General features: G+C 39.0%; 1 long non-coding RNA gene across 1 annotated transcript in view; it reads left to right on the top strand.

Moving 5' to 3' along the window:
- Positions 1 to 1,005: 1,005 nt before the first annotated feature.
- Positions 1,006 to 22,183, top strand: part of LOC311603570 — a 71,630-nt gene continuing 50,452 nt past the window's right edge. The window contains exons 1-2 of the long non-coding RNA XR_014781134.1: positions 1,006 to 1,395; positions 7,886 to 8,130. This is a non-coding gene — a long non-coding RNA (uncharacterized lncRNA). The remainder of the gene's footprint in view (positions 1,396 to 7,885; positions 8,131 to 22,183) is intronic.

Genomic DNA, 22,183 nt, shown 5'->3' with positions numbered 1-22,183 from the left:
CAGAAGCGACAGAGGAATGTTGTTTATTGGCTTGATCCCTCCAGCTCACGTTCTGCTACCTTTCTTATCTAGATCCGTGTGCCTAAGGATGCTATTGCCTACAGTGGGCTTGAGCCACCACACATCTATTAGTAATCAAGAAAATGTTCCCTCCGCAAATGTGCCCTATAGCCACAGGGCAGTCTAACGGAGGACATTTCTCAACCGAGGTTCCATCTTCCCAGATGCCTTTGTCACTAACACCCAGGATTAGCTGTCAAAAGGCTTCTCTGGCCCATTTTCACCACCCTATCCCTGTCAAGCTATTTGGTCTCCTCTATGTCTTTGTTTCTTACTCTTAATGAAATTTACTCACCGGATTTTCAAGGCTTTCCATTTAAGGCCAGAATTATATTTAACTCTGTCTAGTGTTCTCTTCCTCCCACCTCAAGACCCTTGATCCTTATAAACTGCACCTTCAGAAGAGAATTTTGTGTCTACTTTTATCATATTTAACAGTGTTTAGATACCAGGACAGTGAGAATGCTGCTATTATAGTGTTAAATGTCCATCACTTTCTCTGGTCCGAGTGAGGTAGCTACATCTTGTCCCCCATATGGTATGTTTTTGGTTCTGGTTTCACTTATATGATATCAATACCCCTGTATAGGGCTTGTGGACAATGACTCCAGGAGAAGTGACATGGGACTAGTGAGATGGAGCATGTTTATACCCCAGAAATCTCATGTTTGAGATCAAAATCTCATCCTGAGAACAGAAGGTATAGGGCACACCTCTCTCCTTGTCTCTGAGCCTCCCTGAGGAGCACATGACATAACCCCCAGGTGGCTACAAGTGGTCAGTCACACGAGAATGTCACCTATTATCTTTTCCCATGCAAATAGAGCATTTCCATCATCCTAAATCCCAGCCAATGGCCTCGTTCATCCTCAAAGCCCCTCCTTACTGTTCAAGGTTTATAATTTGCCGTTTTACATGAGATAAAATGAGCACCACCTACTTCACTGAAGGATGTCTGAGACTGGTTGTAACACTGGGGGAAAGAAGGGCTCCTTCTCCCCGAAAAATTCATCACTGGACCCCAGACTCCACTGTCAGCCAGACACTCACTGCAGATCACCTCACCACTTTAGAGCTGCGAACAAGCTGCTAGCTGTTCCCTAAGCAGCCACCTGCTTCATCCAAATCGGGTTGGGCTTCTGTCGCCACCTGACTACATCTTGGAACCCTTAGGCTGGTACCAGCAGCGCTGCTAAAAAGAGCAGCAACAATTATTGCGGAGAAAATCTCCTTTGCCTGTACCCCCAGCTGGACCGGAGATATGTGACAGGACATCATTCAGCACTCGGGACCCCATGCTTCATCCTTTTCCACTCAGGACCTTCTGGCAGAGAGGTGAGCACTTTTGGTTTGGTTGGGCAGCCCTTTTGGAGACGTGGAACCACACCCCTGTGCGTCCCTACTGTTTCATCTCAGCCTGATAAAGTTGTGGTATCTGTTCTATTTCCAGGAACAAGTCATTTATCAGTATGTACTGATGGCTGCTGCTGAACTAATGGTATCATTTTACATGACTACCCGGTACATGGTCATCCTCCATCTTTAAAATAGACCCAAAAGCTGCTTGTAAAATGTCACAGCCAGAAAAACATATCTTTTACATAATATGGAGTAACTTATATCAGGGAGCTGCCTGTTATCAACACCACTCCGTCTCCATTTTGCAGTACCTAGGCATGGTAACCATGGTAACTAGTTACAACCACAGCCAGGGCTATAATAATGATAGTAGAGCTACAGATGGTCCTAAATAAAAGGGAGAAGAGAAGATTATAGGTCTCTCACCTAGGATTCCAGCCATTATTTCCCTTGCCTGAAATGTAGGATATAGACACAGGCGTCTTCAAAGTTGTGGCAATACTCAGTCTCTAGAGTGATATGACTGCAGGTGTGAGTTACCACACCCAGCATGTATCTTTATATTTCATTTATTTCTTTTGCCAAAACAGTTTTTTTTTTTACAAAATATATTCTGATTATGCTTTCCCCTTTCTATCAGATCCACCCCATTTCTGTTTCTCTCATTAGAAAATAAACTAGTATCTAGTGGATAAATGAAAAATTATATAAGAAATTGAATATATAGGTTGCTTTGGTAGGATGGAAGGATATTTTTATTACATTAATGCTACCAATTCATGAGCTTGGGAGCTCTTTCCATCTTCTGATATCTTCTTTAATTTCTTTCTTCAGTGTTTTAATGTTTCTATCATACAAGTCTTTCACTTGCTTGCTTAGAGTTACTTCATGATATTTTATATCATTTGAGGCTATCATGAAAAGTATTGTTTCTCTGATTTGTTCCTCAGTCTGTTTGCCATTTATATACAGGAAGTCTACTAAATTTTGTGAGTTAATTATATCAAGCTACTTTGCTGAAATTATTTATCAATTGTAGGAGTTCCCTGGAGGAATTTTCAGGGTCACTTATGAACACTATAATATCTACAAATAAAAGTTCTTATATTTATGGTTGTGAGCCTAGCCTTTAACGGCTGAGCCATCTCTCCAGCTCAACTAGAAATGATCATAATGAGTGAGTTAACCCATAAGCAGAAAGAGTCAAATGGCATATACTCACTTATATCTGGACACTAGCCCAAGGGGCATGTCCCATGAATGTCTTCGCTTATCAGGGAAGTGGGACAGAGGGGAGAATGTCCTATTGGGACTCTAGGTGAGAGAAGCATGGGAGAATGGGGAAATAGAAGGATCCAGAGGGTCCTAGAAACTTACAAGAAGAACATTATGATGGGTGGATCTGGGTCCAGGGGTCCTGCTCAAACTATGGCACCAGTCAAGGACAATACATGCAGTAAACTTCGAACTCCTACCCAGATCTACCCAATGGACAGGACATTCTTCACTGTCAAGTGGAGAGTGGGGTCTGACTTTCACATGAACTCTGGTGCCCCATATTTGACCATGTCCCCTGCATCAGGAGGCCTATGGCACTCAGAGGAAGGATAGCAGGCTACCAAGAAGAGACTTGATACCCTATGAGCATATGCAGGGGGAAGAGGTTCCCCTCAGTAACTGTCATAGGGGAAGGGAGTAAGGGGAAAATGGGAGGGAGGGAAGAATAGGAGGATACAAGGGATAGGATAACAATTTAGATGTAATATGAATAAATTAATAAAATATATTTTTAAAAAGTTCTTTGACGTCTTCTTTCTCTATTTGTATCCCATTGAACACCTTCAGCTGTCTTACAACTCTAGCTAAGACTTCAAGTACTGTTCTGAATATGTATGAGAGAGAGGTAAACCTTGTCTTCTTCCTGATTGTAGTGGAATTGGTTAAGAGTTTCTCTGCATTAAGTTGATGTTGGTGATGATCTTGCTGAAATCTGCCTTTACTATCTTGAGAACTGACCCTTTTATCCCTAATCTCTCCAGGACTTTTATCAGAAAGGAGTTTTGACTTTTGTCAAAGGCCTTTCTTCCATCTAATGAGGTGATCATATGATTTTTATCTTTCAATTTCTTTTCATGATAGATTACATTAATCAGTTCATATGTATTGAATCATCCCTGTATTTCTGGGATGAAGCCTACTTAATTATAGTGGATAATCCTTTTGGTGTGTTCTTGGACATGGCTTTTAAACATTTTGTTGAAAAATTTTGCATGTATGTTGATAGGGGATTTTGTCTGTAATTTTCATTTTTTGTGGGTCTTTATGTGGTTTGGGTATCAGGAAAACTGTGTCATCATAAAGAGAGATAGGCAATGTTCCTTCTGTTTCTATTTCATGGAATAATTTGGTGAGTATTGGCATTAAGTCTTCTTTGAAATTTGGATAGAATTCTATATTAAATCCATTTGGCTCTGGGCTTTTTCTTTGTTGAGATTATTCTAGTTACTGCTTCTACTTCACTAAGAGTTATAGATCTGTTTAAATTCCTTATCTGATATTGACTAAACTTTTGGTAGTGTTTTGTATTACAAGAATGATTCACTTCTTTTAAACGTTCTAAGTTGGTAGAGTAAAAATGTTTTTAAAATAAGCTTGTCTTTACATTTCCCTGGATTTCCTCAGTGTCTACTGTTCTTATCGCTTTTTACTTCTAATTTTGTTAATTTGGATATTCTCTCTCTTATAATTTTGTTAATTTGAATAATGGTTTGTCAATCATATTGATTTTCTCAAAGAAGCAACTCTTTCTGTTATTGAGTCCATACATTTTGGGTTTTTGTTTGTTTGTTTCTCTGTTCTTGATTTCAGTCCTGAATTTGTGTGTGTGTGTGTGTGTGTGTGTGTGTGTGTGTGTGTCTGTGTTTTGCTTTTGTTGTTTGATTTTGTTGTTGTTGTTGTTCTAGAGCTTTCAGATATGCTGTAAAGTTAATAGTATGAGTTCTCAATGTTTTTTAATGAAGACACTTACTGCTCTGAACTTGCGTCTTAGAATTTCCTTCATTGTCTACTATAAGTTTGGATTGTTGTGTATTCACTTTCATTCAATTCTAAAAAGTCTTTATTTTCTTTCTTGACCCACTTTGCATTCAGTAGAGAGTTGTAAAGTTTTCCTGACCTTGTGAACTTTGTGTTGTTTCTGTTGGGGTTGATATTCACCCTTAATACAGAATACTCAGGTTGCAGAGTATTATTTTATTTTTTTGTGTCTGTTGAGACTTGCGTTAAATCTGATAAATTGGTCAATTTGGGAGAAAGTTTCATGAGATGCTGATAAAAGGTATATTCTTTTTGTGTTTGGGTTAAATATACTGTAAATATCTGTTAGATCCATTTGGTTTATAATGTTAGTTAGTTCTTGCACTGCCCTGTGTAGTTGTTGTTGGAATGGCTTGTTTATTGGTGAGAATGAGGTACTGAAGTCTCCAACTATCAGTGTGTGAAGATCAATATGTGATTTTAAACTGTAGTAGTGTTTCTTTTAAGAACATGGGTGCCCTTGTGTTTGGTGTATAGATATTATGAATTGCAATGTCCTCTTGGTGGACTTTTCCTTTCAAGAGAATTTAGTGTTTTCACATGATTCATTTTAGTTCCAAATCTATTTTGTGAGATATGGAATTGATGACACCATCTTGCTTCTCAGGTCCATTTCTTTGATATAACTTTTTCCATTCTTGTACCCTGAGGTGATGTCTTCCCTTGATGTTAAGATATGTTTCTTGGGTGCAGAAGAAGGATAAGTCCTATTTTCATATTCATTTTGTTAGTCTGTGTCTTTTTGCTGGAGAATTGGGGCCATTGGTGTTGAGAAATAATAGCAACCAATGACTATTGATTCATGTTATTTTGTTGTTGTGGTGGTGTAGGTTTTCTTTTTTGATATCCTGGTCTGGGATAATTTATTCCTTGTGTGTTTTGTTTGGGTGTGAATAACCTCTTAGGTAGGAATTTTCCTACAAATGCTGTCTGTATGAATGGATTTGTAGACAGATATTGTTTAAATTGTTGTTTCACTGTTGAATATGTGTGTCCCCATTTTTGATTTTCTTGTTTGGGATTATTTATTACTTGTGTTTTGTCTGTTGTGTTCATTGTTACTGTTATATCCATTTCTTCTTCTATTGTGTCTTCAGTGCCTAAGATTCTCTCCTCCATCTGTTAGATTCTATTGGTGAGGCTTTGCTATTAGGTTCCTGTTCAAGTTCCTAAATTTTTCATTCTCAGATTTTCTTCAGTTTTAGTGTATTGTTCTTTTTTGATTATCTTTATTGATTCTATTTCCAGGTTCATGGCTTAAATTCTATTATTAATTTCCTTCCAGTTTTTGTGTCTTCATAGATTTCTTTAAGGAATTTTATTCATTTCCTCTTTAAGGACCTCTATCATTATGTAAAGGCTACTTTATAAATATTTTATAATATTTATACTTATAATACAATATATTTATCATATACTCATTTATAATTTTAGATAAACATTTATCTATATGTATATATATAACATAATATATTTTAAATGTCTTATAAGTATTTTATAAATAATCATAAAGAGCCTTAACTTAGGTCTTTATCTTATATTTTAGCTATGTTGCAATGGTGGTAGTGTTGCTAAGGCTCTTGTGGAGAATTGGTCCTGGCTATTAATTGTGTTTTTATACTGGCATTTAGGCTCCTGGGTTTGGGAAAATTTAATTCTAGGTATTGATATTTAAGTGGGTGTTTTCTTCTTTGTTTGTTTGGTTTTGTTTTGCTGTCTCTGCATTTTAGGAGTGTGTGCTGGCTGTGTGTTGTCTGGTAGGACATTCTTCTGGGACCCTGATATGTGTGGTCATTGGTATTTCCGGGTAAAATGTGTCTTAAGGTATTGGGAGATGGCATTTAGGAATGGGGATGGGCTATGAATGGTAGGCTTTGGAATCTGTAGGAGGGAGAAAACTTAATTCATAGGGAATATGGACAGAGAGTGAGGAGAGAGAGGCTACAAAGGTAATGTGTTACAGAGCTGGGTGATATTGGGGGATTGGATATGTAGGAGAGAAGAGATAGGTAAAGATCGGTAGCTTTTCTACCTTCTTCCCTGCATGAAGTCTCATACTTTATTAAAAAATAGCTTAACTTTAATTATATCCCTATGTGTGTCTGACACTGCCTGCAAACAACAGAGGTATTAAGTGATGCCTGAGGCTATGAGCCACAGATTATGAGTGCTGGGAACTGAACTCAGGTCCTCTGGAAAGCAATATGTGCTCCTAACTGCTGAGCTATCTCTAACTCTTTCATACTCCCTCTCTCTCCTTCTCCCTCTCCCTCTCTCTCTCCCTTCCTCTCTCTCTCTTTCTCTCTCTCTCTTTCTCCCTTCCTCTCTCTCTCTCTTTTTCTCTCTCTCTTTCTCTCTCTCTCACACACACATAGATAGATAGATAGATAGATAGATAGATAGATAGATAGATTTTAAGGTAAATTGATAGATCTTGGCTCTATCTTATTTGTTTAAATGTGATAGAAATCTATACATATACATTTGAATATTTATCTTCTTTTATTTAAGTAATGATCAGTTAAATTTTATAATCATAAACATTGTCATTTTAAAAATAGCTAATATTTTTGAGCACTCATTAGACACTCAATAGTCTTAAGTGTATTGTTTTATTTATTCTTAGTATAACACCTGGATTCGACCCGGGTAAGCATGTTTTGCAACCAAGAAAATGGAAGCCTAGAAAAGAATGTGTACCTTCCCCACAATCACTTAATAAGTGACCAAATGGATTTGAACCTGAATGTATGCACTCTCATCTTGTTGTGTAGCTGTTTCCTCTGGCTAGACTGAGGTGAACCCCTTCCACTGCTCTGTCATTGTCCATTCTCTCTTGAATGACCAGAAATAGATTCTCTGGGATAAGAAACGCACACACAAATACACAGTGTCTTCTTTTGTTCCAGTGTGGCGAATTTCGTTTGAGCATGGGGGGATGAGTTCAGCTTCAGTGATACAGGTGGATGCACTTTAGGCCCAGCATGTTCCGTTCCACTATGCTGAAGGTTTAAAGGTCATGTTAGTAGTCTGAATAAAAGTTATGCTATCTATGGAAGTAGACAAATAGACATCCAGGGGTCCGGTGAATGATGTAAAAGGTGGCCTTCATGTTCCCACAATTAGTTAGTTAGTTAGTTAGGTAGGTAGGTAGGTAGGTAGTTAACAGAATAAGACCCGGTGATCTTCACCTGAGCAAGATTGAACTGCCATTGCTTGTCCCTTAGCCTAACTCATGTCATTACCATGCTGCTGTGACAGGAACGGGTTAAGTATGCTTCACTTTCTCTTTTCCATATGATAATTTTTATCATGAGAACACATTAATCTTGTGCTATTTTCTGTTTCCATTACAATCGTTGTCACACAGGTGGAGCCTCAGAATGTTAATGCCTCATGTCTTCTGTGAAGGATAGTAGAATTCGCCACTGCTTTGACCTTTCTGATGTGCTGCACTTCGATTGGGTCTGGAAGTTGATGATTAATGATAATTACAATAATTACACCACGGGACTCTGTTCAAAGGGAGCCACTTGAAACATTTAATAGAATCTTGAACAATCTCTGTCCCAATGTTCCTGTTTCTCTTCCTGCATCTCCATCACACATTCCTGGGTGAGTAGGTTGGGAAAGATTCAGCCTCAGTTGAAACCAGAAGAATAAAAGAGCTGTGATTTGTGAGTCATGTTTTAGTTATATGCAGGAGAAAAAAAGAAATCAATTTCTAAATCAATAGAATGGTCCTTTGCCCAAACAGCTTTGCTTAACAAAGAGTGAGCATTCCATAAAACACGGCTTTGCTTTCGATTCAGATCATTAACTCCAGTTCCCATTAGCCAGAGGTGCCACGGGGAAAGGGGATATTTACTTGTCTCCTCTGCTCTGGTTGCTTGCCTTTAATTTTAGGGAAGTGTAGTTCTCTAGTATGAAGGGGTTATTCTGTGCAGGGCCTGTACCTTTGTGTTTCGAGGCCTCCCAAACCGAGTACTAATTCTCATGCATGCGTGTTCTATTGGAGCCTTTGCAACGAGCAAGATGCAGATTCCCCGAGGGCTTTTGCAAAATTCATTTTTAATACAAAAATAGTAATAGAAAGCCGAATGTGGTTTGACTTGGAGACGGTTAGCTATTTTTTTCATACTGCAGTAAATTCTGACTTACATTCCGATACCAGCACAGTATATCTCTATCAGAAGTTTGGAGAGGTTGCTATGCTACTGAGCATTCAAAAGGGATCATTTAAAAAAAAAAAACATGCCATCAGATGGTGTGCTGCGGACAGCCTCTCAGCAGAATGTAGATTCCTTAAATTTGGGTTCTGTTTCCACTGAGACAGAGTAAAAAATATTTAGTTATGCCAGTGTCTTTGGCTGCTAGGCCCTGGCCTCTCCTTTTTGAACTCTGCAATGGCCTCTTGCCGTTCATTCTCAGAGGCACCTCTCCAAGGAGGTTCTGAGGAGTATCAGATCCAGGTAGAGTGGCTGACTTTGAGGTAGGGATGCTTTGATGTTTGGGTAGATAGTTTAGGGTATATTTCTCTTCTGCATATTTCTATGGATTATGCTGGAGCACACCTTCCTGACAGCTTCAGCTAGCACCTAATTCTTGAGGAATATTTCATGTGGAGATATGGTGTGTGTGTGTGTGTGTGTGTGTGTGTGTGTGTGTGTGTGTGTGTGTGTTTCTGATCATCTTTTCCTCTTTGAGAGTTGTCACACTTCTTTTTGGCCTTCAGACTACCCATAGGACATTATAAGGCAGAAGTCTAGTCTATTCTATGACCCCAGTGGAACATGACCTTTGAAGTTAGGTTTATCACCATGGTTACCCTTGGGTCAGTACTTCTCACTGGTAGCAGATTCAGAGCTTTAGAAGGAACTGTGCCTGGTCAGCAAGGGATCTGATAAAGAAACATCTGGAAGCTCCACTCTTCAAGGGGAGTTATGCTTTTTTTTTTGTGAGGTTTTTATTCTGTAGAGATAGAGCGTGTAAACATGAACTCAAGAACATCTAAATGGTGACAGTTGATCTTATAACCTGGCCGGTTTCTACAATATTAAATTGCATCCTGATTATTTGGAAAGCACAATGCTTTTGATAAGCTACTGGGGTCATGCATGTAGGGTCAAGTATCTCATTACACTTGTATTTTCTTTCAAATGGATTTGTACCTTTATTTAATTCTGCTGCTTGTTTCCCTGGCCTATTATTGCAGCCTATTATTGCAGTTTTAAAAATAACTTCCAGTCCCACTCCTAGAAGTTAAAAGAAACATTTCTTAAAGAAAAAAACAAGAAAATGTAATGACAAAGTTAATATTCCAGTTACCGTGTATTGTTTGTGTGTGTGTGAATGTATATGTGAAGACAGAAAAGACGTCAGCTAATGGATAAGAACCTGTGCTAAGAGACTCAGTGGTGGGAGGAAAATCCTCCTTTCACTCGCTAGAAAGTGCTGTTCCAGTATGGCAATACTGGGCAATGTGCAAGGAACCAATGCACATATTATATGCTAGCATTGTTTGGGGATATTAACTTAGTTTGGACAACTACTTACATTATGAAGTGCTTTAACTGATGTGTTCAGCCTTGATCTTTCTAAGCAGTCTCAGTTATGGCCACTCCTCTCCACTCTTCTGTGTAACACAGGTCAGCTCATATATGAAGGAGGAGATGCTATATACAAGTTGAGATTAGATGTAGAATTTATTTTAAAAAGAATGATGGTACTCATCCTGAAGATCATTTTTAAGCATACTGGAGCTGAAGACACAGCAACAAGAGCTGTGGAAAGGAAGAAAGTGCTCCTGCTTAGGCTCAGCTCACCATTTGTAACTGACATCCCCAAGACTGGGCATTCTGATCCCCAGTTGTGTTTGAGCCTACACTGTCTAGGTTTCTCTTTCCTTGGTTGCATGTCTCTTGCATCTAGATTGATTTTGCTTTGCTTTGCTACTCTATGACTTTATTTAGACCCTCAGATATACTAACTGACTTTGTATTTTAATACCAGCTTCAAGTCTCATTTTCTATCTTTGTCTTAACGTGGAGAAGGGATGTGTGTAGAGGAGGGAGACCCAATTCATGGTCTCTCAGAAGTATAGATTTTGGGTCATCATCCTGCAACTGCATCAGCTAACATTTTAAATGAGCTGGCCACAGCACAGCCTGTATGTCCTTGGTTTGATGTGAGGTCATAGTGATGTGGCTATGTACAACTGAAAATTTGAAGGGCTACATTAACCAATTAGCAAATATTAACACATATTAAATCCAATGATCAATGTTCTGCCCATAAACCAAGTTAAACAGGCAAAGAAGATGGATAGCTTCTCATATTGGCTGTCATCGGTTGTTTTTTGTCTTTCTTTTTCTTGCTCATGTCTTGTAGGCTGTGGTAGACCCTTGCTCATTGGCTGGTGCTGTGTTTGAAGCTTTTGTAATCAGTAAAAGTTATTAGCATTCTATTTGTGTTCAGCTGCAGCATCCAAGAAAGAGTTACTTCGAAGAGCCAAACTCTCCCAATTAAAACTTCAAAAGCTGGTTCATTGCATTTCCTGGTGTATTTTATAATACACTAAGATATCATCAATGACTTTTAACTGACCACCCCTGGTTGGTGCCTTTGTCCTGTCAGTGTACACAAAGCATACATTGTACTAATGTTATACACAATGTTACACACAACTGCAGCATTTCTACCATGTGTGCATGCTCTTTAACAATAGGAATCTGCAGATACCATAATAAGCAGGAAACAATCATCCTCATTGGTGACTCCTATGAACCTAGATCACTCCATTCAGTGGGTGGCTTCCAGGCTCTGGGCTCCTCTTGCTGCTTCCTACGGCTTGAGAAGGCGACATCGAACTTCAAGACTAACATTTTCCTCCTTTGTAGGGCTCCTGATAGCTTAATTCTTCCCTGGCATTCTTTAGTAAAAACCTTCACTTTGTGATTCCTCTAAAGACCACCAGCTTAAAACATTAAGCAAACTGAAAAGTCAGAGCAGAAAGCCTGTCTTCCTCTTGATGCTAATCACTGGCTGGGAGTGAGTCAGAAGTCTGTGCCACTCTGATTTCACTCCTGTGCCCTCCAGGCAGAATCCTAGCCTTATTTGTATCTTCTAGAGCACCCAATACGCTGCTGGAGCTCCATAAATAATTAATTCCCTCATAATAAGGGGAAGCAGCAGCCTTGGAGAGGCTTCCTCTCCCTGCACTGTGAAACTGGTGTTATGGTATTTTGACTATCAAAACAATGATTAAACCGCTTTGGCACACTTCATATTTGGGCTAAATGCGACTCTGCTAATGCACCATCTTGTGCCTCCCTCCCCCAACACTCGTATTTTAATGATTTCTAATTAATATTGTAATATTTCTTGAATAATTCATGGTTTTAAACAAGAAAGGCTGGCACAATTTATGTCAGTCTGTTTGTGTATTGCAGTGCTGTGCATAACAAACAAACACAGTCTGCTTCCCTTGGCGACTGAGGAAGGGGAGGCAGGAAAGGAATGCTCCCAGGGAGGGATCTGGGACAAGGTTCCCTGCACAGGAGAAAGCCCATCCTGTAGCCCTTGGAGCTCCCCCAGGGCACCTTTGTCTTTGCTGCCACCCTTTATAATTTCATCTTTTCTCCAGGCACACGCCCGAGGCCCTCAAGTTCCTTACCGGAAACCCTTGTCATCTCGGAGCTCTGCTTCCCCTCTGTCCCACCTGTCTTTAACTTGTCTTTTAGCTTAACTAAACATTGCTCAGGGACAGGTGTAAACTATACTGTGATCACTAGGCAAAGCTAAATTAATAACAATCGGGCATGAGTTTATTCATTTAGCCAACAAATATTTAATGAGCACTGCTGTTCTCTGCAACAGTGAAGCCCTGAGGGCACAAGGATTAAAGCCCTTTTGAGAGAGTCTTGGGCAAGTCACACAATTCCTCTTTGCATAGACTCCTGAAGGATCCATCTTTAAGGAAGGTAGAGCTACTAAGGTTCCTTAGGAAAAGCTTCTGTTTATCCTTCTAGACAATTTGGGTCACAGTTGCTGTCATATGGGGTATTATTATTATTATTATTATTATTATTATTATTATTATTATTATTATTATTATTATTATATCTTTTAGGAAAAGCCAATAAAAATATGGCACAATCCCAACTCTCTTGCTAACCCCTCATGTGATGGCCCTACTTGTCAGGACTAACTTCATGTTCAGTTGAACTAATTATGAATTCTTCCTGAGAGCCAAATACAGAGACTTCTTCATGGCTGGCACTTCTTCCTTCTCTGGGGTCAAAAAGGCTGCTGCTACAAAGGCTGTTTCCATGTGCTGCCTGTTGTCCAGTAACCTCCAATTCCACCCTCCCTCTTCCAAGTGGCTGGGAAAAAACATTGATATCTATCATTTCTGTTGGCATTAAGACACTACCAATGCTGTGCTGACCCTGCTGCTGGGGCCATTAATGTGTGTCACTGTTAATTAGTAGCCATTGGAATACTGAAGCTGGGACATGGTTCACTGAGATGGATGTGCTTGTTTTGATTGCTTCGCTGTGGCTGGGCTAACTACCATTTGTACTAATGATTTCCAAGTAGGTAGCAAAAGGGTAGGAGGGAAATGGCTTAATTTGATTTTTCCCTCTACTGTCTCGAAGAGCAGTTTCAGTTGTGAAAACACGGTGGAGGCGATGGCTCCTGAATTCCTTGCGGTCCTTGGGAAGACAGATTGTTATTAACTGACCATAAAGAGATAGGGAGTGTTGGTGATTATGAATACAGTATAATCTTCCCAGAATAGAGATAGCATACCTGCCTTATGATGTACTGCAAATGGCCTCTGTGGACACAATCATTCCGTACGCAGAAGCAACTGCTGTTGTTGCAAGTCCTAAGGACACTGGAAACTACAACTAAAATCGGTTCAGGCTAGCAAGATTATGTGCCTTTTAGCGGTGGGGAAATTTAGCTCGTCGTGAAGGTCAGGAGAGAAGTTTGTGACTTTGAAAACTTTGGGGAAGCCCACTTTTCTTCACTTCTGCACCCAGGTCTGTGATGCTGTATCTCCCAATGCTCTTGCCGCCCTTCTCAACTGCAAGGCAGGACTGAGAGTGGTCGTTCTTCGTGAACCTGAATTTAAACCAGAAACCCATGCCCCTAAGCTCAACCGCACTGCCAACCAATGAGCCTTTGTAATACCAAAGCCTGTGAGTGTGGTTCCTGTCCTTCGACTTTCCATGCATGGAATTCCCCAAACTTCTGTCTTTTTAACCTCTTGTCGCTCTTACAGCATTCCATTGTCTGTGCTGCACACTGGCGGATTTCACCATGTCAGTTTGTAACCATCTTCCACCTAATCAGCGCTGTAATTGCTTCCTGGGCCTGAGGAGGAGACTTGGCTCCTCTTGCTTCTGTTCCTCTCTGTTTTCCCTTCCCCCGCGTTTTAAGCTCTGACAGTTTAGCTGACTGATCGCTCTCAATGCCTTTCCATCATGAAAACGTTCTTAGTTTGTTTTTGTTGCTTGCTTTGGTTTTTGTTTTGCTTTGTTTGTTTTTTGTTGTTGTTGTTGTTGTTTTGTTTTGTTTTTTTATTTTGAGATAAAGTTCCCTGCAGCCCAGTCTGGTACACAGCTCACTGTGTAGCCCAGATTGGCCTTGAGGCACTGATGCTCCTGACTCAGCATCCCAAGTTCTGGGATTACCAGTGTATGTTACCACTATTGGTTTCATATTTTAAATTTTATTTCACATTTTGCCACGTACACTTTGTTTTCACTTCATTTCCTAACAACATTTCTTGAAAAAAAAACCACTTCATTCCTTACCTTATAATTCTTTATCAAACAAAGGCTGGTTTCTGCTGTCTTTGTTTCATCATTACATTGCAAGGCCATAAGCCTCCTATTGCAAAACACTTGGTGATGATCCACTTACCTGATTCTCTACAATGTGACCAGCTTTCTCTCCTCTTCTCTTCTTTGGTTTGCATGGCATCTATCTCTCCCTCTGCATTGTCTGTACAGTTTTGTTTGGCCCCTTCTTGCTCTTGTTAGCACAGGTATTCTGTTTATCACTTAGATACTTAAGTCTGAATGCCTTCTCATCTTTTTTTCTTTGATTTTAGGAAATTAGTTTTCATGGCTTCAGCTACTACAAACAAGCTGACGTTGCCTTCTGCTTTCTTCTCATTTCAAGTATCTTTCTCCCAGGGTCTTGTAGTATTTCATCTGAAATCATGGCCACTTCTACTGGGACTCATTCTTTTCCAATCATGCATATTCAAACCCAAACAGTCCTTTTTTACTAGGAGCCTGAAATCTTATGTCCCTTCTGTTTCCCCAGTTTAGAACCTAGCGACCATCTACCCCATGGTCCCAACTGAACCCTACCCTTCTGTCTGTGTCATCCACCTTCATTCATCATACCGAGGGTATAACTAAGTCCCTTTGATTCTGTATTTCATTTTTATCCTCAAGGTCACAGTTTGTTTTGCATCATTCTCATTATAAAGGCTATTCTTTTTTTAAGAAAATAACGAATGTCAGTTTACTGCTTAGAAATCTTGAGTTCTCCAAGAGTCTCATAAGGCAAACGCTTGTCATCCTCTGTACTCCCCACATCCCCCCACTTCCCTAGTTGATGTTCCTGTGTGGCCCTTTCAGTCCTCCATGATTTGGAAAGTAAGATCTTTTTCTTAATGTCCCTTTTCTGACTTCCATGCGTTCCACATCATTGTCAAAAAGCTATCACGTTACTTAAGCATTCCCTAACAGCCTGAGGGAGGTGGAACTCCATTTCTGCATTGTGCTTTGCTTTGTATATCTTCCGACCAACTGAGTTTTAAGCACCTTGAAGGAGTAAATCCTTCAACAGGAATGCCTGTTGCCTGCCCAGAACTGTGTAAATGATGAGGTGTGGTTTTTTGTTGTTGCTGTTTTGTGTGTGTGTGTGTGTGTGTGTGTGTGTGTGTGTGTGTGTATGTGTGCGTGTGTGCATGCACATGAGTGTGCAATCACATAAAGACTGCTCATTTACTAAAGGATATTCTACATTCTTCCACATCAGAGTCACATTTAACAAATAAGACCTGAGTTATCTATAATTCTGCATGCAGAAAGCTAGAATACAGTTGTGTCCTTGTAACTTAACAGATACATGACCTGAACTAAAGTCTTTGATCTCCCTGGTCCTCAGATGTGGCTGGGTTACCACAGGGTTCGGATTATTTTGAGGACTAGGTTTCTGAAAGGCTGACAAGGGACTTTTTACCCTTCTTTGTTTCTTAGAACAGCCTGGTTTGCATAAACTGCAGGTATCATGATGCTGTGTAGAATTTTCTTTAAGCCAAATATCCCATTTCTTAAATATAACGTAGAAAGTACTTTGGAGGGTTATTGCTAATTCTTTTCTAGCTGAAAAATGTCTGTGGTTCTGTGAGCTGCATAGTAATATCAGCCAGACAAAGCACTCTCAATGCAGCACAGTGGAAAGGCATCATGTGATCACTTCACAAACATTCAATTTTACACTTTCTACATAGATGAAAGTGGTGGGCAGAGGGAAGCAGGGGAAGAAGGGAGTTAGGTCCACAGAAGGGATGGTTCAGAATGAGGTGAGTTAGCTGGAGGTAGATGAACTCCTTGATCTTCTTTCTGAACACAGGTGCTGGAAAACCATGCTTATGTAGTCAGGTGAGCAGAGGAAAAGCAGTGACTCTCAGGAACATTCCTTATTCCAGTGATAACTAAACAAGCAATGGTGGAAGTAACACATTCTCCTTGCAACAGGCTCCACACTGTATGCCCACAATTTCATGTTTTGTAATGTGAGGTTCAGTTCCAGAGCTGGGGGATGTGGAGTTTAAAGTTTAAAGAATGAGCTTGTCTTTTCAGAGGATGCTATGTGAACTGTTCTATGTGCAATATCAGAGCTGTGGATTGGGCTGAAGATCTGGAGTTGCATGATTTTCTGTGCTAATCATTAAGAACTTTCGATTTGGAAGGTGTGTTACGTGTAAACTGTACTGTTTATTCACTAAGTATAATGACGATTTGTGCAATCTGTGGAGGGCAGGTCAGGCCAGGCAGAGGCTGAGAATCTCTCAGATTGAGTTCTGATTTGCAGCATTTTACTTAGGTGTTAGTAGGAATGTTGATTTTGAGGAAAGTCAAATACATTAAAACAACATTCTTTGCATTTTAGATGCATACACAGACAAGCCTGAAACATATCCCTGTTTAAATGTTCTTGATAGACAACAGAAATTTTACCTAACCATGAAACTAAGGAAAGAGAAAATAAATCTAGATGCTTAAGGGTAGAAAATGAAATGTTACAGATTTTACAAGACAGAAACGTTTTCTATTCAAGAATTGGGGTTGAAAATCTCATGAAATGTGCTGTGTAAGTCAAACTGTCCTCAGACCCTTTACGTGGACAAATGATACAGGCAATGGCTGTTATTTCACAATATGAAATAGCCTGATTTTCAGTAACCTAATGTAAGGCCAAACTCTACTGGAAGACTGTCTGACATTTTCTACCAGGTTATGGTGGGCACACCCGAAGTCATTCACCTACACATGACTAGACTGAAATCTAGATCGCTAATAGTGGATTTGAGATTTGTTGTTTCCCTTACAAAATGTTGCTGCAAACAGAGGAAGAGGCAAGATGTAAACTTTCATTACAGCAGTCAACATTTACTGTCCTAAAGCCTCTGAATGTCAACATGCTCCAAGCCATAAGTGCAGTCAAGTGCTGCCTTTCTGAAGCGTCAGAACATGGCATGTTTCACAGTGCACAGACCCAATCTTACTGGAGAACATTCCATTAACTGGGAATATCATTTCCTTGTTTCTTCAAATGGCATTATCTACTTCCTAGCACTTGATCTGATGAGCCTGGCAGGACATAAAGGACCTGCTTTACTTGCCTGACACTTGCAATGAAGGCAAGTTAGTTTCTCATGAGAAGACTGGCTCTGTGCTAAGAAAATGCAGAATAATTCCCCGGAAGTGAGGGCTGGTCACTGCCCTTTCTGTCTCCTCTCTGAAGCATCTTGTGTGTACCTATCATCCTTTCCTGGATCCTGACTTTTGCTTTTTTCTATACCCTAATAATAACCTGCCTTTGCCATTACATACCAAACCACTCTGTCCTTCTTGTCTTTACACCTTCCTGACCAGTGGAGTTTGTTAGAAAACAGCTTCCTCTGGGTTGTTTTGTCTCAAAAGGCTGCACATGCCTCATTTGGCCCTGCATTATCCATGTGTTGTGTTTGTAGCACAGAACTCTTCAGATGACAAGCTTCCTGGCCCAGTACCCTCCTTGATAAGCAAGTTGGAATGCACTGCAGGTGTATGAGACTTAGATTCCTAGTATCTGACTCCAACAGCTCAACATCTGAGTGCAAAGCTCCTCCCTCTAGGGACTACACTCCAGTCTCCCAAAAATTTGCCACTGGTTGGGCTTTATATTGTCTTGTGTGGTTGATTCGCCCCTGGACTCCTGCACATGAAAGTACAGACCATGACTGTCTCATTGGCATGTTTCTCACCTCTATACATAGTCTTGGACACTTGGCAAGTATAAACTCAACTAAAATAGAGATTGAAAAACTAAAAGAAAGTATATAAAGGTATCTACTAGCTCGCATGCTTTCCTGCATTCTATGGTGTGTTTGGAGCATAGTGTTTGGTGACCTCAGTGGTTTCTGAATCTGTGTGGGAAGCTAACATATGTATTCTTGTCTCAAAATTTCAGGCCACTCACATGTGTAAAGAAATGTTTTTCTGTTTTATTCCTGTAATATAATACTACAATGCTATGAAATATTATAATTTTAAAGATTATTTAATATTATGTTTCAAAAAATACTCTATACATAATATTATCCTAGAAAAAGATGCAGTTTAAACCCATTACCAAACCTAATTTATAGTATGTAGAAATTATAAAAAGAAAAATCAAAATTTTACGAGTGACTATTTTCTCTATAATAAAATCATGAATTATTTTTCACAGTAAAAGAATCTTCAGTAGAATGCACATATTTATTTTAAAATAAAATTTTGACATACTCAGAATTAGAGGAGAGGTTTTTTTTACATATACATTTATATTGTTACACATATATACAATAAACTACTTACAGAAAGAAGAACCATGAAACAATCAAGAATTACATAAATGTTACATTCATAGTGTTTTTACTATTTGTATTTGGCAGCCTTGAAGAAAACATCTTTCCTATCTTGGTGGTCTAAATTTCTGAATGTAAATCAATATCTATCATATCTCATCATTATCAACTTACAACATCTATCTAGACCTAAAACATCTTGACCACTAAACAAATAAGCTTAATTGTAAAACTAAACTGTTCTTCGACTCCATCAGAGACTTGAGAAAGAATAACCTGAGTATAAAGGGGGTGCAGGTTAGTAGCTTCCAAAATGAGAAGATGACAGAGATAAAATGGGACCTCATGAAACTGAAAAGCTTCTGTAAAGCAAAGGACACTGTAAATGGAACAAAACGATAGCCTACAGAAAAAGATCTTCACTAACTCTACATCCAAAAAAGGGATAATAACCAAAATATATAAAGAACTCAAGAAATAAAACCCCACCACACTAAATAACCCAATTAAAAATGGGGTACAAATTAAACAGAATTATCAACAGAGGGATATAGCTGAGAAACACGTAAAGAAATGCACAATATTTCTAGTAATCAGGTAAATGCAAATCAAAACAACTCTGAGATTTCATTTCATCTGAATGGCTAAGATCCCCTGGAGAGGGAGACCTGGTGGCACTCAGAGGAAGGACAGCAGGTTACCAAGAAGAGACTTGATACCCTATGAGCATATACAGGGGAAAGTAATCCCCCTCAGGAACAGTCATAGGGGAGGGTAATAAGGGGAAAATGGGAGGGAGGGAAGAATGGGAGGTTTTTAAAAAAAATCACAGAGACATACAGAATATGGCATTTAAAAATGTTTTTATTACTTTAAAGATTCATTGACAATGAGACAGATTATTTCTTGGCAATACCCAGCATACCTCAAAGAAGACGACGAACATCAAATAACCTCCTTATGGAGATGGCTTCAAATTTGGTAAACAAGCCACTGGGCAAAATGTCCTCATTTCTACCACAGACAGAATTCTGCCTAAAAAAAGGGCAAGCTTGGATGCAGCCAGAGTTGACCAAACTCTGCCAAGTCAGGGTAAGAAAGTCCTCAATAGTTCCTGCCTCACAAATATATCTCTCAGACATACTGGGCCAGAAGGCTGAATGAGATGCTCCAGTGTTATAGAGAGTTTTGGGTGACTATTCAGGTAGAAAACCATCTGTCATCTTCTCGTTTGGAAAGGTACTAACCTGCACTTATGGCATACTCACATAATCCAGTTTATTCCTTCTTAAGTCTCTGAGGGAGTTGAAGACCAGGTAGCTTAGTTTTAAAATAAGGCTTAATTGTTTAGGGCTTAAGATGTTTTTAGGTCTAGATAGGTGTTCTAAGTTGATAATGACAATATGTGGTGGAGATTGATTTACATTCAGAAATTTAGACACACAAAGATAGGAAAGATGTCTTCTTCAAGGTTGTAAAAAAATAGGCAAAACACTAAGAATGTAATATTTATATAATTCCTGATTGTGTCATAGTTCTTATTGCTATAGTTCTTATTGCTATAGGTAATCTATTGTATACATGTGTAATAATCTAAATGTATATGTAAAAAAACCCTCAAGTGACAGCACATGCTGTCGAGGATGCAGAGAAAGAGGAACACTCCTCCATTGCTGGTGGGAGTGCAAACTTATACAACCACTATGGAAATCAATCTTCTGCTTTCTCAGGAAACTGGGAATAATTCTACCCCAAGACTCAACCATACCACTCCTAAGCATATACCTGACAGATGCTCCACCATACAACAAGGAAATTTGCTCAACTGTGTTCACAGAGGTGAGTTTAAATCTGCAGTATAGTCAGTATACAAGTAACAGAGACAGTTAACTGAAATGTGGAAGAGTGAACAGAGAAAGGTTTTAATAAATATATTACTATCTAGGATTTTAAAAAAATGACTACAAGCATGGAAGACTTAAAGATGAAACTATCAATATAAAGCAATACCACAAACTTGGTCATCGTCTCTTAGCTTTTCCTTACTTCCTTATTTTAAGTCAATGAGTCTATTGGGCACAAAGAAAACTTAAGTTTGCCAGTGTATATAGTGGAGCTCTGTGTCTTGTGTCATGGAAGCCAGTGACCCTTGGGTCAATGCCTGTCTAATTCTGCCTGAATTCAACTCTCAGAGAAGGTGCTGTGGTATTTGTTCTTATGTCTATGTCTTGATTATTTAACATAATCTCCTCAAGCTTAATTATCTGTCAAAAATGTGAGGTTCTCCTTCTTCAGGTCTGAGTAATATTCCATATGCTTCATCTGTATAGACCAAAACTGGCTCTGCTAGTGTTCATAACTGGAAGGCAAGAATGCAAAGTTGTCTTTAAGGTAATACTTTCAGTCTTTCTTGTAAACTTCTAGAAGTGAAGTTTTGGTTTTGGTGGCGGCCCCACTCTACACTGTTTCACCGTGCTACTGGTTTACTAGGTTTATTGATAGGCCTCACCAGTTGTTCATCATCTCTTTTATAATTGGCATCCTAACAAACATAAGAAGGGTTATTTTTACTTCCATGTTGATTAGTATGTTGAGAAATTTTCTTTGTCTATCAACCATATGTATAGTAGTCTTTGTGACAAGTATTTCATGCCTTTTCCCAGGTTATTTGTGTTGTACTGATAAGCTGTATTATGGAATTAACTCTCCAGCAATTAATTTTGGGGGGATATTATCTGTCATTTTGTGTTGCCTCTTTATGATGTGTGTATATATGTTCACATGTGTGCATGCTTGCATGAAGAGGTTTTTTTTTCTTTCTTCATACTGTTTTCTCTTGTCTGTTTCTGTCCTTTCTAAGTCATGCCATGGAGTTGATGGTCCCTTCAAGCAGTGTGTTTCAGGACTTTTCTGGTTTCAGTTATTTTATGTCAATCTGGCCTGTATTGGGTTTTATATATAAAACATGATAAAGATTTAGTTGTATCCCATTGGATTTAGATGCCCAGGTTTCCCAGCACCATTTATTGAAGAGACTGATCTTTCTGCCAGCATATATCCTTAACTTCACTATTAAGATCAGTGTATGGGTCATGAGCATGTTTTAGTCACTCTTTTTTGATGCCAGCCTCATGTTTCTTTGCTTGCTGTAGTTTTGCAGTATAGTTTGAACTAGAAAATGTAATACTTCCAATTTTGTTCTTCATTAACATTGTTTTGAGTCTTTGGGACATTTTGTGGGTGTGTATGAATTTAAGGTTTATTTATGGTCCTGTTTAAGATGGAAGTATAGATCTTTAAAAACGTATGGTGATTCTTTAGAAGAAGCTAAAAATGAAAATCATTCTTTTAAATTTTTAAAAATTATTTAATTAATTTATTCAGATTACAACTAAATTGTTATCTCATCACTTGTATCCTCCTGTTCCTCCCTCCCTCCAGCTTTCACCCTATTCCCCTTCCCTAGGTCTATGACTGAGGGGGCCCTCCTCCCCCACTATATGGTCATAGGCTATCAAGTCT

Source organism: Acomys minous, assembly GCF_964271855.1.
Source record: "Acomys minous genome assembly, chromosome: 8".
In the NCBI taxonomy this organism is placed as follows: domain Eukaryota; kingdom Metazoa; phylum Chordata; class Mammalia; order Rodentia; family Muridae; genus Acomys; species Acomys minous.
This window is presented reverse-complemented; position numbering and strand designations above follow the sequence as displayed.